Source organism: Camellia sinensis, chromosome 10 (genome assembly GCF_055761805.1).
Source record: "Camellia sinensis isolate YWXY chromosome 10, ASM5576180v1, whole genome shotgun sequence".
Taxonomy (NCBI): Eukaryota; Viridiplantae; Streptophyta; class Magnoliopsida; order Ericales; family Theaceae; genus Camellia; species Camellia sinensis.
In genome coordinates, this window is record NC_138970.1 from 177,401,311 (window position 1) to 177,416,258 (window position 14,948).

Here is a 14,948-nt window from a genome sequence, read left to right on the forward strand (position 1 = left end):
GCCTTACTTGTGTTGATTGCATGGTATGGCATCATTTAGCATGTGATTTTAGAGCATATACCTCTGTCACACTCTCACACATATCGCTCTTTAATTGTTTTTAAGAGTTGTGCCTTATGCCTAGCTTGCGAGCCAACATGTGCGCATGATCTTCTACTCTTTTGTGCATTAATTCCAACATGTTTAGGCCACTAATTTGGCATGTTTTAGGTCTGTCCATGACTGGTTTGGTTGTTTGAGCTTGATAATGCATGCTTCTAGTGTAATACACTTCACTAGCTTTGATGCTCTTGTCCCCTAACATGTTGTACATGAGTTGTTTGCATGTTAGAGTCTTGTGTTTCATGCCACTTTAGCACTGAAATATCTGCCATCTCCTACATTTCTTCACTCTTGATTTGTTTTGAGGGCTGGTTTACCTTGTGCTTGTGTTTAAACTTGATAGAGTTTGTGCTCAAATGGCTTTAACTCTCTTATGAGGATTCCTTCTAGCCAAAGGCATGTTCTCTCTCATGCCTTAAGCCATTCTTTTGGTTAATCCCCTCTTTCATTAGAGGGCTTTCACATTGGACAAATCAAGTAAAGAATGGTTTGGTAATGTAAAATGAGTAAACAAGAAATTGGACAACTAAAACATGAATAAGATAAGCATTCGTGTTGCATTGCATGTGTTTGGATCGAACGTTAATCCAAACACAAGAAATGTGGGATGTTTCATACTCAAAGTGATGAAACGTGTTGCATTTCTTGGTCGCTAACACCCTTGATCATGCATGATGGGGTGGAGGCTCTTTGTGTATTGTTTGTGCATTCACTAAGCTTGTACAAGCTTGGTTCTTTGGCCATCATGCATTGAGATGCTTGGTTTGTGGCTTGAGAGCCAAGTGTCACACTCCTTTGAGCTTGAGACATGATGAGGAAAGTGGCAGTGCATACATTTTCTTGCAAATACATTGATGTGCCTCTGTTGTTCTCTGTTGCAGCAAAACCAGAAGTCTGGAGAAGCAGGTGGCCGATCGGCCACTTGAGGTAGCCGACCGACCACTTTCACTAGCCGGCCGACCGGCCAGTTGAGGTGGCCGGCAGCCACTTTTTGTAGCCGATTGGCCACAAATTCATTTTTGTGCCAAAATGTTACTGTTTTGAGGCAGAGGCAGAGGCAGTGTGGGAGTTGGTTCGATGTTCAGTAATCAAGGCAAATGCAAACAGAGGCAATTTACGGCAAAGCAATGGATTTCCGGGATGACGCCAACCGAGCATGCAGGTCTCCCTCGCCCGCGAGGCCATTTCACTGCTTATGATTAGTTTATGTAATTAATCATTCAATTTGTTTTGTAATATTCTAATTAGCTTAGCATAGCCACTTGTTTCAATTTGGATTGTAATAATTAATTACATAAGTTAGTTAATTAGTTGGTTTGTAGTAATTAGCTTAGCTTAGTGTAGCTTAGCTTGTTTATTCGGACCCTCCTTCGAGAGGTGTAGACACCCCATTTTTGACCGTCCTCAAGACTTGGACGTCATCATCTGAACACTAGATGCTCTTCCATGTTCGTGTTCGCTTTGAGTTCTCGAAGGTCTCGGCCGCACACCTTGCCTCAGGATCTCTTAACTTGCTTGTTCTGTGCTTGGTTGTGGACCAAGAACTTGTTTATTTTTGCTTCTGAGGGCAAAGAATGGCTTGTTGTTCATCCCCACACCTCACCGGCCTTGGCTTGAGGCCACCGGCCCTATTTTGTTTCTACCGGCCATTGGTGAGGCCAGTCGACATTGTTTTTGGTCGGCCGGCCGTTTGTTTGGTCAATCGGTCATATTTTCTGGCCGGGACCTTCTCTTTGCCTTTTTCAGGCATTGTGCATGCCAGCTGTGCCAGCTGGAGTGCACGGACTTGTCCTCCATACACGTGTATGGAGGATTTGCACCCTTTGCTCTAGCTTCTTGAGGAAGCTTGCACCTTTGCTCTAGCTTCTTGAGGAAGCTTGACCCCCTTGCCTTAAGCTTCTCTAAGAAGCTTTGGCCCCTTGGTTCCTCTATAAAAAGAGGGCCTCTCCTTCCATTTGGGGGGTTAGAAAAATCAGAGATATATATCATATATACCACTCTCTCTCTATATCTTCCTCTCTCTCTATATTTGTGTGTGTTAGAGTGCCTTAAAGTGTGTTTTTTTGTTCTTATTTTTGCACATAAACACCTAGAGTTGCACCATCCTTGTGTACTGAGGTACTAGGAGGTTGTTTTTAAGGTCTCTGAGTTGGTTTTGATCAGAGAGAGCTGCTGGTCTTGTGTTCTTGAGGTTATTCTTCAAGGGTGAGTCTACTTACTTTATATTCCCCATTTTTGCACTAGCTTTTAGCCTATCTTGCATGCTGTTTTGAGCTTAGTGTATAACTGATAAAAGTTCTGTATTTTCATGCTTAAGATGTTTGTTTAAGGTCATTTTAGTGTTGGGGGTCGTCCTCCCCCCCTTAGGCCTTGTTTGGCCTCTTTTTGTGCCTTCTTTGTTGAGCTTTGGAACTTTCGTGTATTGGCCTTCTCACCACTGAAATCCAAAGGATTTTCAGTGGTGGTAAAGTGGTTTTGAGGTCTTGTATAGGGGAGGGACATCCCTCTCCCTTTGTGTCTCATTTGCTTGTGTTTTTGGCTCATAAGGGTAGCATGCATGTTTAGTTGTTTTTGGCTCCATCTCAGTAGGTATTTAGTGATATTTTGTCATGTTATGCCTTTGCTTTGAGTTGGTTTAATGGTCTCTTACATGCATCATATGCTTGTCTTGTAATACCATGTTTTGGCCTAACATGCATCATGATTGTAAGATGACATTTTAGCATGATTTTGGTTTGGTTCCAAGAACATTATAGCTCTGTTTTGTCATGCTTAAGGTCTATCTTGGGTCTTTGGAGTCATGCTTGCCATGCTTTGTATAGCCACCTTGCACTTTGGCTTGTTAGCTTTGGGTGTGTGAGTCACAAGCATGCATTACTTAGGCTATTTCAGTGATTTGGAATCACTTACCATGCTATTTCAGCCCATATTCCATGCTTGTATGCGTGCATTTGCCATCCTTTCATTGCTTTGAGGGGTAATTGTTTTGTGCCTTAAAAATGAGTCATTGCGCATGCCTCTTTGCTTAAGTCCTTGGGCTGCCACATCAGTGGGTTTTGGGGTTTGTTTTGATGCATGGAAACTCTGTTTTTGGTTGCATAATCCATGCCATGTGTGGTCATGATAGTTGTAGTGGAATGCTCCCTTTTGTAGCCTTGAATACCCCTTGTTTCATGCCCATTTCTTAACATGTTTTGGCTTCGTTCCATGCATGATTTAGTCTGGTTTTCGAGCGCCCTAGGACTATTTTAAGTCATTTTGGTCCTTTGGGGTTTGGTTGACATAGCTATGGTTTGACCCCTCCTTTGTTGGCCTCAAGTTTTGGGCCCTATTGCACGCCTTGCTTGCATGTTTTGTTGAATTTGGCATCATCCTTCGCATGTTTTTCGGAGTTTAACATGATTGTAAAATGCCCATGTTTGTCTCTCTTCAGTATGCTTAGAGTTGCCTCTTTTATGCCTTTGGTGATGGGCCTTGGTGCATGCATGCTTGCATACGTGATTTGTGCTCTTGTTGTATCATTTTTGGCCACTGTTTTGGGACATGGCTGAGGTCTCCCATTTCGGTTTAAGTCCATCCTTGTACATAGTTGCATATTTGGCAGGTTGCATCTTGTTACATCATGCTTGCATTATATCATGTTTACATGCTCTTGTTACATTAGTTTAGCTTGCATGTTTAGTTTGCATTGCATTTGGCATGTTTTGCTAATTTAGCCTCATATTGCACACTTGAGCCATTTTGTATACTTGAGTCATATTGCATACATGCATTGCATTATGTTTGGTTTGGGGTGTCAAACCAAACATGAGGAGTGAGGTGTGTTCGTACTTAAAGTGACGAAACACGTCTCAATCCTCGGTCGCCGACGCCCTTGATCTCAAAATGATAGGGCGTGAAGCATTCATTTGTTTTGTTGCATTCATTTACATTGATTTGCAAACTTGGTACCTTTGGCCATCATGCATCGAAATACGTGATTGGTGGCCCAAGGACCGAGGGCCATGCTCCCTTGAGTTCATCGCATGATAGGAAGAGTGGCTATGTACACATTGTCTTGAAAATACCTTGCCATACACTATCTGTCCTCTGCTGCAGCAAAACCAGTATTCTGCAGGAATGGATGGCTGGTAGGCCACATTTAGTGCCGGCCGGCTAGCTACCAAAGTCTAGTCGGTGGTCCTACTTTTGGTAGATGGCAATTTTCCCATGGTCGGTGGACCTACATTCGGGTCGGTGACATCCCACCACACCCAAGGAGTGATTCAGAAGGGTTCTGGAAACTTTCAAAACTTTCAGAGGAACAAGGCAGTGTAAACAAAGGCAACAGTGGCATGGCAACGGGTTTCCGGGCGAGGCGAATCGAGCATGCATCATCCCATCATTCTGAAGCGGGCCTGCGGCCAGCTCCCTTTTGATTTTAATTTGTTAATTAATTAGAAGTTTTGTAATATTTAATTAGCTAGAGTAGTTAATTATTTATTTGGGTTTGTATTATTTATTCAGACCCTCCGAGGAGGGCAAATTTGTAATAAGTGTGCATGTCTGTGATGTATGTCTTCCAACCCCACATCTTTCTCCCTTTTATTTATCAGCTTTCAGTGGTTAGATTATGGCATGTTTCAATTAGCATCCTTATGCTCGCATGTTTGCATCCATTCATCTGTCTTGCATGCACCGGGCTCGGCGCATCATACTAACTGCATTGTATTTCAATTCCGAGTTGAATACATGTTATCTGTTACATTTCATATGCCATGTTTAGAATAGCCGAGCCTATTGTAGTTGCATTTTTGCATATGTTGCATTAGGCATTCCAGCATAGTTAGGATTCATGCATAATTTCTAATTTTGGCTCGGAGTACTCGGTAAGTGTTTATGCTTTAGCATCCTTGCATGTTTGTGAGTGACTGCCATGATAGCATGCTTACCATGAGGCTATGTGCTTATGTGTTATAACTACCTGAATGCCTGTGGGTGAAGGTTGGATTACCTGAATTGGAACAATTCATCGGTTGCGAGTTTTAAGCCCACTTGAGAGTGGCAAATCACCATGTTTTCTTAAGCCCACCCGAGGGTGGCAAAATCCGCATTTTAGCCTACTTGCGAGTAGCAAACCGTTTTCAAACAAATGAACATGAGATGTTTTGTTCCAACTTGGGCGACCCAGTCTATACTTGTGTGTTGTGCACATCACATAGTAATTTTAGGCTAATAAACCGGAATAAGAGCACATGTGTTTTCAAAAACAAGATATCATGTTTAGTAATGGCCAATCTTTGATTGGGCGAGCGGGGGTGCTCATAGCTGACCTTCCCCAATCGTACCCAAGTTCCCGAGCCGAGGCAACTTTGGTGATAACGAACATGTGGCCTTAGGCAACGAGTCAGGGTTTCCTAAATTTCCCAAAAAAATAAAACATTTAGGTGGCGACTCTGTATCTAGCAAAGCAGTCCATGTTTGGCACTTCTTTCTAAAAAAAAATCTGTTTTTCAAAACGATTTGCCGGATTTGGACTCTTTGGTGATTTATCAATCTCACATCGCACATTGTGAGATCAGATTAAGAACCGTGACAATCTGATTCCGAACTGTAGCATGAGGTCTACAGGCGCGTCTACAAGAGGGCACAATGTTGTAATAAGCGTGCGTGTGTGTGTGCATGTTTTCCAACCCCACGTCTTTCTCCCTTTTATTTAACCGCTTACGATGGTTAGTTTGGGGCACACTTTGATTAGCATACCTTATGCTTTGCATGTTTGCATTCATTCATTTGTATTGCATACACCAAGCTCAGCGCATCATTCAAACTGTATCGTATTTCAATACCTATTTGAATACATGTATCAATTGTTATTCATATGCCATCTTAGGTAGCCGAGCCTATTAATGTCATGTTGCATGTGTTGCATTAGGCATTTTAACATAGTTAGGATCATGCATTGTTTCTAACTAGCTTCTATTTTGACTCGGAGTACACTGTGAGTGTTACACTTTAGCATCTTTGCATGAGTGTGAGTGTTGTCATGATAGCATGCTTGCCATGAGGCTATTTGCTTATATGCTTAACTGCATGAATGCCTATGGGTGAAGGCTTGATTGCCTGAATTGGAATGACTCGATGATTATGAGTTTTAAACCTACTTTGCAAAGTGGCAAAATCATGTTTTTAAGCCTACTTAAGGGTGGCAAATCCGCGTTTTAGCCTACTTGCGAGTAGTACTTTCAAACCATTTTCAAAAACAAACATGAGTTGTTTTGTTCCAATTCTCGTGATTGAGTCTATACTTGTATATTGCACGCATCACATAGTAAAGCTAATTAATAACTGGATAAGAACACATGAGGTTTTTAAAATAACATATCGTGCTTAGTAGAGGCTGATCCTTTGATCAGGCGAGCGGGGGTGCTCATTTCATGAACTTTTCCTCTCGTACCTAAGTTCCCGAGCCGAGACAACTTTGGTGATTACGGACACGTGGCCTTTGGCACAAGTCATGGGTTTCCTAGATTTTCCAAAAATATTTAGGTGGCGACTCTGTAATCTAGCAAAGTAGTCCATGTTTCACCTTTTTTTTCCGTTCAAAATTGATTTTTCAAAACCAATTGCCGAATTTGGACTCTTTAGTGTTTATCAGTCTCACATTGCACTTTATGAGATTAGATTCAGAACCGTAACAGGAGTCTGAACTGTAGTAAGACCTATTCGCGCCCTCTCCGAAAAGGGGGCGCGCAAAGAAAGTCGGGTCTACGGTTGGCAGAAGCGTTCGTAACTAGATTCAGAACCAATACCAAGACACCAATAGAAATTGACCAGCTACTCTTCATTGACATGGGCGAAAAGGAGACATTAAGGTCGTACAACAGTCGTTATTGGGAAACTTTCAACCAGATTGGGGATTGCCCTACAAATCTCGCCATCACACAATACAAACGGGGTTTACCAGTCGGTAACAAATTGAGGGACTCAATGACAATGATGCCACCTCTCACGATGGAGTCCCTAATGGAGAGAGTACATCAACATATCCGAGTAGAGGAAGATAACGCTCGTTCTAAAGCAAAATCTAGCACAACAGCAGTGCTAGATAAAAAGACTACAGCAAAAATCAACATGGTGGAACAACTTAGCAAGAATGGGCGAAGCAGGCAAGCCAACAGAAAGGACCCAGAAAAAAGGAAGTTAAGAATCCGCACTGCCATTATCATAGTGTGGAGAAGTGGTTTGGAAATACTCTTCGGATCCTGGGAGACGCTAGTGATCCTCAGCTAGTCACCTGAAAAGAAACAAACACTCCGGTCGGGGGTGCCGGAATTAGCACTTCGACGGACAAATTAGTTCAGACACTCAGGATAGCTTCTTTACTAAGTTTTGTGAAGTGATTCTTATACCTTTCTACAACCGTTGTTCTTGTATTTATACCCGTTCTTTTTTATCCTCGAGGCCAGGGCCTACTTTTTAATGATTGTCCTTTCTTTTATTCGGCCCTAAGGACTTACACTTATTCGGCACATATATTATATTCGGCTCCCCACTTTCGTAGGATATAGCCGGTTAATATCAGTCTTCCAATTGTACGTACCATCTGATTTTTCCATGTATTTGGCCCCCACAATTGTCCCCCAAACTCCCCATTGACGGAAGTTAATCGGCGTGTTTGGTCTTGAATTGGAAAGGTTAAAATAGGTCAGGCGGCTTCGCGTACCCCAATATAGATGTCAGGATGCGCACATATTTTCGTTCATCATTACGCTTTCCCGCCTCAATTGTGCGTCTCGCATTTATTGTGATTTGAAATTTAAGTCCTTTCGAATGCACAATTCGTCGAGTATTCGAGACTCTTGGACCGCCAACAGATATCCCTTCTCTGACTCGCATTTTCTGTAACTTTTCTCCGTCTACCCTCGTCTCCCTTGCTTCTCGTAAGTCTTCTTCTCTTTTCTTTGCAATCTTACTTTTTGTTTGTTATTTTCATTTTGGTGAACCCTTTATTCCCCGTGAAAATGGCCAAACACTTGAAAGACCTCCTTTCTGAGGGTCGTGTCTCCAGATTCTGGCGACACTTTTCTATCCTCGACGATGTTCATCTATCCCTAGTGATGGACAACACTCTGGATATGGAGAGAGAGGATCAAAATTCAATCGTCTTTCCTCTCCTATCCATTGCAGAGGGTGGGGTCCGTTTTCCCCTACATCCATTCCTTAGGGTCATCCTCCGCTATTGGGGTCTGATTCCTTCTCAGCCCACGTGAACTTTTTTCGAATCGTAATGGGGATTGTAGAGTTGAACCGGCGCCACAGGATCGATCTTGGGATTCCGGCCATTCGGCACTGCTATGCTTTAGCCAAATCTTCCGGTCGGCTTGGGCGGTACTTTCTTAGGGCCAAGGATACTGACCATCATTTGGTAACCATGCTCGCCAGTTCTGGCAAGCATGTGGATGACGTAATGGTCAATATTCGAGGGAACTGGGAATTTGGCGAAGGCGAGGATCGCCTAGACCCTATTCCCAGACGGAGGGGTGAACCAGGTTGCCGTGTGTCTCCTTGTGTTTACTGAACTTTTCTTTTACTCGGTTTTCCCCTAGTGTCTAACCCTTTGCCTTTGTAGGCAGTAATTTGAAGAAGATTCTGGTTTCTACCGACGACGCGGTCCTTGCGCAGGTTGCGAACTACACTCGGATACTTCGGTCGTCCAAACTTACAAAAGGAAGGGAGAACGGCCCACATACTTCTTCGATATGAGCCTACTTACACTACTTTTTCGGCCGCTGACAATATTCCAGTTCTATCCAACGATCGACAGCTTGCGGCTCTTATCTTCCCTAGCTTCAAGAGTCTCAGACAAGTTGGTCTTGAAGCCTTTGACTCAGGACAAGACGTCGAGCCGGTGGGAGAGGTAGTCGCCGAACCAGACAGAGAGTTCGCTGAGGAGGCCGAAGAGGTTGACGAGGCCCTAAACTCGGCGTTTTAGGCAGCCAGACATAGTCAGCCTACCTCGCCGTCCACTTTGGGTCGAGTGGAGTTTTCTTTTGGAGATATTTTTTGAGGTTTGGGAGACTTACCCGGCAATTTTTTTGAAGGTATGGCTGGGGAAAGCCTCACGTAGATGGCTCGAAAGAAAAATACCGAGCGTATGGCCGCCCGGAAAAAGGCCGAGGCCACCCGTTCTGGACCTGCCTTGGTTGAGTCTTTCGAACCTGTTATTGAAGAGCTGGCTAAGATTGTTGCGACCGAAACAGCGAAAGAGGTTGAACAACCGGTCATTGATGAACGGTTGATTCCGGAAGAGCGAGGCAAGAAGCGTAGCGCCGAGGGAGAGGCCGGTTCAGAAGATAGTCTTACCGACAAAAGGCCTCGCTTAGAAGAATCGGACGTGGTTGTTCCTTTTATTGTTCAGCCAAAGATTAGAGACACGTCGATTCTTTCTAACGCATCCATCATTACCGACTCGGCGGTAGCCTTGAGCCTAGCGGCGTCAGTCTCTCTACCAGCTGATAAGGCATTCTTTCACGTCGTGCTGGATTTGGTGGCCATAGCCCTATCTGCGCAGTCGGCCCTTTTGGTAGGTGAACTTTGACTTGTTTTGATTTTGGTTGCCTATGGCATCTAACAATCCCAACTCGTTTTGCATATGGTTGGCAGGATCGCCGACTTAGGTCGCCGCCTACACGATGCCCTTGAGAGGATTGACCGTTTGCAGCTAGAAGTGGTTGATCAAAAGAGCAGGGCCGAGTTTGAGATGATGAGGGCCGCTATGGAGACTGCGCGAGCCAAAGCCGAAGTAGAAAGGGATCGGGCTGCCGATCAGCATCGTTCTGATGCCGAAGATAGGGCGAACGCGAGCAAAGAATGGCTTAGGCTAGCCGATAAGGCACTTAACAGGATGGAGACTGAGTTAGTAGAGTTGAAGGCGGCCAAGGAAAAGGCAGAATCTGAGGCTTCTGCCGCATTCGAAGCAGGAAAAGGCGCCACCTTCAAAGAATACGTAGATGAAGTCCCCAAGTTCGAGAATCGGGGGTTCAAACACGGGTGGCTCAAGGCCTTTGATGCCGCTGGGGTTACATTGGCCTTGTCAATTCCTTATGAGCAGGTGGACGTTGAGCCACTTGAGTCTGACCCTGAGGATTGATCTGGGAGTCTTTTGAATTTTATGAAATACTTTCCCTTTTAATGTATGTTTTTTATTTTTAGGACTTTTGTTGGTTTCGAGTAGTTTTCATGTATAAATTGGCTACTATCTGCGCTCAATTTATTAATGAAAATTATCTTCTTGTTTCACTACTAATGCGTAGTTTGTGATGTTATGTTAGTGTAGAATGTTTGTCTTTCACTACTTTAGTTTAAATGACTACTCTGTTGACCTTTCTATGATTGAATATCACGGCAATCTTATCATTCGTATGCCGAATAGTTCGTTGGTATTATGCTGAAATGCGGGGCATTTAATCCGATTAGATTGATTATTCTGCCTTTGCCCCAGGCGGTGCATGATCAATCGGGTGCCGGAGGAGGCGAACTTAGTTTTGTTGTCGATTCATGGGCCGGTTGGGGCACTTAAGCCGAATGTATTGATAAATCTATCACGCCCTTGCCCCAGGCGGCGCATGATCATTCTGAAGTCAATTCGTGAGCCGGCTGGGGCACCTAAGCCGAATAGATTGATTAATGTATCACGCCCTTGCTCCAGGCAGTGCATGATCATTCTGAAGTCGATTCATGAGCCGGCTGGGGCACCTAAGCCGAATAGAGTGATTAATCTATCACGCCCTTGCCCCGGGCAGTGCATGATCATTCTGGCGCCGGAGGAGGCGAACTTAGTTTTGTTGTCGATTCATGGGCCGACTGGGGCACTTAGCCGAATACATTGATAAATCTATCACGCCCTTGCCCCAGGCGGCGCATGATAATTCTGAAGTCGATTCGTGAGCCGGCTAGGGCACCTAAGCCGAATAGATTGATTAATCTACCCTTGCCCCAGGCGGTGCATGATCATTCGGGCGCCGGAGGAGGCGAACTTAGTTTTGTTGTCGATTCATGGGCCGACTGGGGCACTTAAGCCGAATGTATTGATAAATCTATCACGCCCTTGCCCTAGGCGGCGCATGATAATTTCGAAGTCGATTCATGAGCTGGCTGGGGCACCTAAGTCGAATAGATTGATTAATCTATCACGCCCTTGCCCCAGGCAGTGCATGATCATTCGGGCGCCGGGGGGTCTATCCAGTCGGCGCTGGGCGATTGAGGTTTTCATAATTAATGAAATTGCCTCGAGGGTGCTGTCTCTGTAAAGGATAAATGATTAAGGGTAGAACGTTTATGAATACAGTAAACAACTGACTCCAGCTTTTGAAGGTATCGTGTGAATGTCGAACAGATTTTTCTTTAACAGCAGAGGGGAAGCGAGGACGCTAGCTGAGCTGGGTGGAGACATGCATCGAAGTGGTGACCCTTCGCGCACAAAGGGTAGGAGTTCCAGGGATCGAGAGAGGCGTCAGTCTCCTCGACGTCGAAGCAGGTCGCCCAGGCGGGACAAGTAGTCACAGGGAAGATCTTCTCAACCTCGAGTCGAGAAGGGATTTGACTCGAATCCGTGCCCATTAAGCTTTGCGGTATTTGTGGGGAATAGACCTATGACAGAGGCGGACTTGATCGTTCGGGACCCAAATGTAGTGGTCAAGTTTGCTCGACTAATTTTTCCTCCTGAGGTTCAACAATCGATGGTAGGTCGTCAGGACTACGAAGTATTTCGCGAAGGCATTCACGGGGCGGTGAAGGGGCTTTACACTGCCTATGAAATCGGCATGCGGTTGCGAGCTGCCTGCCAAGAAATGGTGAAGAAAGAGGAATGTATTCGAAGTTTGGAGGCTCGCACGGAGGCGGCTGAACACGAGTTAAGGAAGACCAAGGCGGCCCAGGCACAACCCGCCGGGCATGGAAACCCAATCGTGAAAGAAAGGGTTACTAGTCGACTCATCAGTTCCGCGCTTGCCGATCGTGAGACGGCGAGTATGTTCGCAATGGAGAACGCGAAGGGGAGGGCCTGTGAGAAAGGTTTTCATGACGGCCGAAAAGTTGGAATCAAAAAGACCAAGGAAAAACTTGCCGAAGAAGTTTGCCGATGTGAAAATCGTGGATTTAGGCACGGTTGGATCAAGGCATCTCAAGCCGCAGAAGCTCTTTGAGCGTCGGGCATTGATTCAGCATTGCCACTCTACCACAGTAAACATTTTTCGTTTTCTGTTTTTGAAGTCGAGAAGAGTAAGGATGAGGGTGATGTCGTATAAGTATACTTATTGTAAGGTTGAAACGCAGATTGCGTTCAAAACTATGTAATATATTACTTGTTTTATCGAATAAAAAACGTTCTATGATAAATATTTTGTTGCAGTTCGTATTTGGTATGTATGCGTTTCGTTTTACTGTATATGTTTGAATGAATGTATAAACGTTGGTCGGCAGGGTCGACCCATACGTGATAGCCGTTTATTCCTTAATGAGTCTATTGTAACTTGAGGAAGCCGAAAGCTAGTGGGCAGAGTGGCTGCGACAAATTCAACTCGGCTCGGGGCCTAGATTTTCAGCCAGTGTACGTGCTTCAAAAAGTCATTTGGATAACTACGCCGTGGCGAATGTCAACCGACGTTTTTCTCATGGAGTTTAGTGTTAGTGAAATCGCCTCGGGATTGGGGCCTCGAGATCGCTGCCAGTATTGAAAATAAAAGGAGTGGGCGCTTCGCGCAGATAAACAATCACTCATGTGTGGTGGGATAAGTGGGGATGTTAGTTAAAGACTGGAGTTCAGCCGATCTTGGTGTTGCCATAGAGAGCGGCAGAGGACCCATCCGTATGGGAAGTAGGGCGTCCAAAAGTTGGCATGAATCTTCAAGTCGTCGAAGCAAATCACCCCAAAAGGAAAGGCAACGACCGTTAGGCTTTTATCCTTCCTTGTCCTGGATATTTGCCTTGACATTGTCAATGGTATCAGGGGAGGACTTGGGCACAGTTGGCTCAAGGTATTGCAAACCGCAGAGGACTTCCGGGTGACGGGAGTTGATTCGGCGCTGCCGCTTTACCAATGCGTCTTCTCTCTTTTTTAGCTTTTGAGTTTGGAAATGGGTATTGTAATGCTCAAATGCAAGTTGCGATTATGTAACAACTGTGTGATTAAATAAAAATTGTAATGCTCAAATGCGGGTTGCGTTTATGTAACAATTGTTTGATCGAATAAAAAGCTTTATTTCGAACATTTGCGTCTTATTCTAAATTTTTTATATGCTTAGTTAAGCACCTTATTTGCGTCTTATTCTGAATTTTCTATATGCTCAGTTAAGCACCCTATTTCTGATGTTGGCGAGTTTTGTTTTGTTCGTGCCAAAGGGTACTCCGAATTCGGAGACTTAGTTTGGCCAATCGTGATATCCACGAAGGGCGCTCCGAATCCGAAGACTTTAATCGGCCCTAAGGTGTCATGCACCAAAGGGGGCTCCGAATCCGAAGACTTAGTTTGGCCAGTCGTGATATCCACGAAGGGCGCTCCGAATCCGGAGTCTTTAATTGGCCCTGAGGTGTCATGCACCAAAGGGGGCTCCAAATCCGGAGACTTTAATCGGCCCTAAGGTGCCATGCACCAAAGGGGGCTCCAAATTCGGAGACTTAGTCAGTCCTAAGGTGTCATGCACCAAAGGGGGCTCCGAATCTGGAGACTTAGTCGGCCCTAAGGTGTCATGTACCAAAGGGCGCTCCGAATCCGGAGACTTAGTTTGGCCAATCGTGATATCCACGAAGGGCGCTCCGAATCCGGAGACTTTAATCGGCCCTAAAGTGTCATGCACCAAAGGGGGCTCCGAATCCGGAGACTTAGTCGGCCCTAAGGTGTTATGCACCAAAGGGGGCTCCGAATCCGGAGACTTTAATCGGCCCTGAGGTGTCATGCACCAAAGGGGGCTCCGAATCCGAAGACTTTAACCTGCCCTAAGGTGTCATGCACCCAAGGGGGCTCCGAATCCGGAGACTTAGTTTGGCCAATCGTGATATCCACGAAGGGCGCTCCGAATCTGGAGACTTTAATCGGCCATAAGGTGTCATGCACCAAAGGGGGCGTTGGGAAATGAATGGAGCCACGAAGAAAAATGGTTTGCATTGCAAAAGTGATATATATACAAGTATCAAAGCCCACAGGTCGGGTCAGTGATAGGGTTTTCATTAAATCTCTACTTGTGCCGATTGGGGGGGGCCATGGATCTCTTCAATGCCATGGGCTGTCAGGAAGCGCACAAGCTGATGATAAGTGCTTGGAACGGCCTTCATAATATGTATCCAGGTTCTCCCCATGATGGCATTATACGGCGAAAGGAGCTTTATGACCAGGAATTCTACTTCGACCGTTCTGGAGCCCACTTGAACAGATAGTATGATCTTCCCTAACGGGTATTCAGGATTCATATTAAAGCCGAACATTGGGTGAGGCGTCGGAGACAGATCTGACTCGTTGAGGTCGAGTTTGATGAAAGTTTGGTAATACATAACCTCTAAAGTACTCCCCAGGTCTATGAGAATGCATTCAATGGTGAACCGATTTATGCGTAATTTAATGACCAACGGATCGATGTGGGAAGCTGTTGTGCCGCTAAGATCAGAGTCATTGTAAGTAATTGTCGGAGCTTCTTTGGGCCATTCAGTCGGAATACGTTGCTTTTGGGGGATTGGATGCGACTGAATTATGTGTACGGTTGAGGGTGCAGGCAGGCTGTAGATCATACGGATCACGCCAAGTGAAGGTGAGTCATGCCTCACGGCTAGTGCCTGGGTTGGCTTTCCCTTTCTCACATACTGTTACAGTCGGC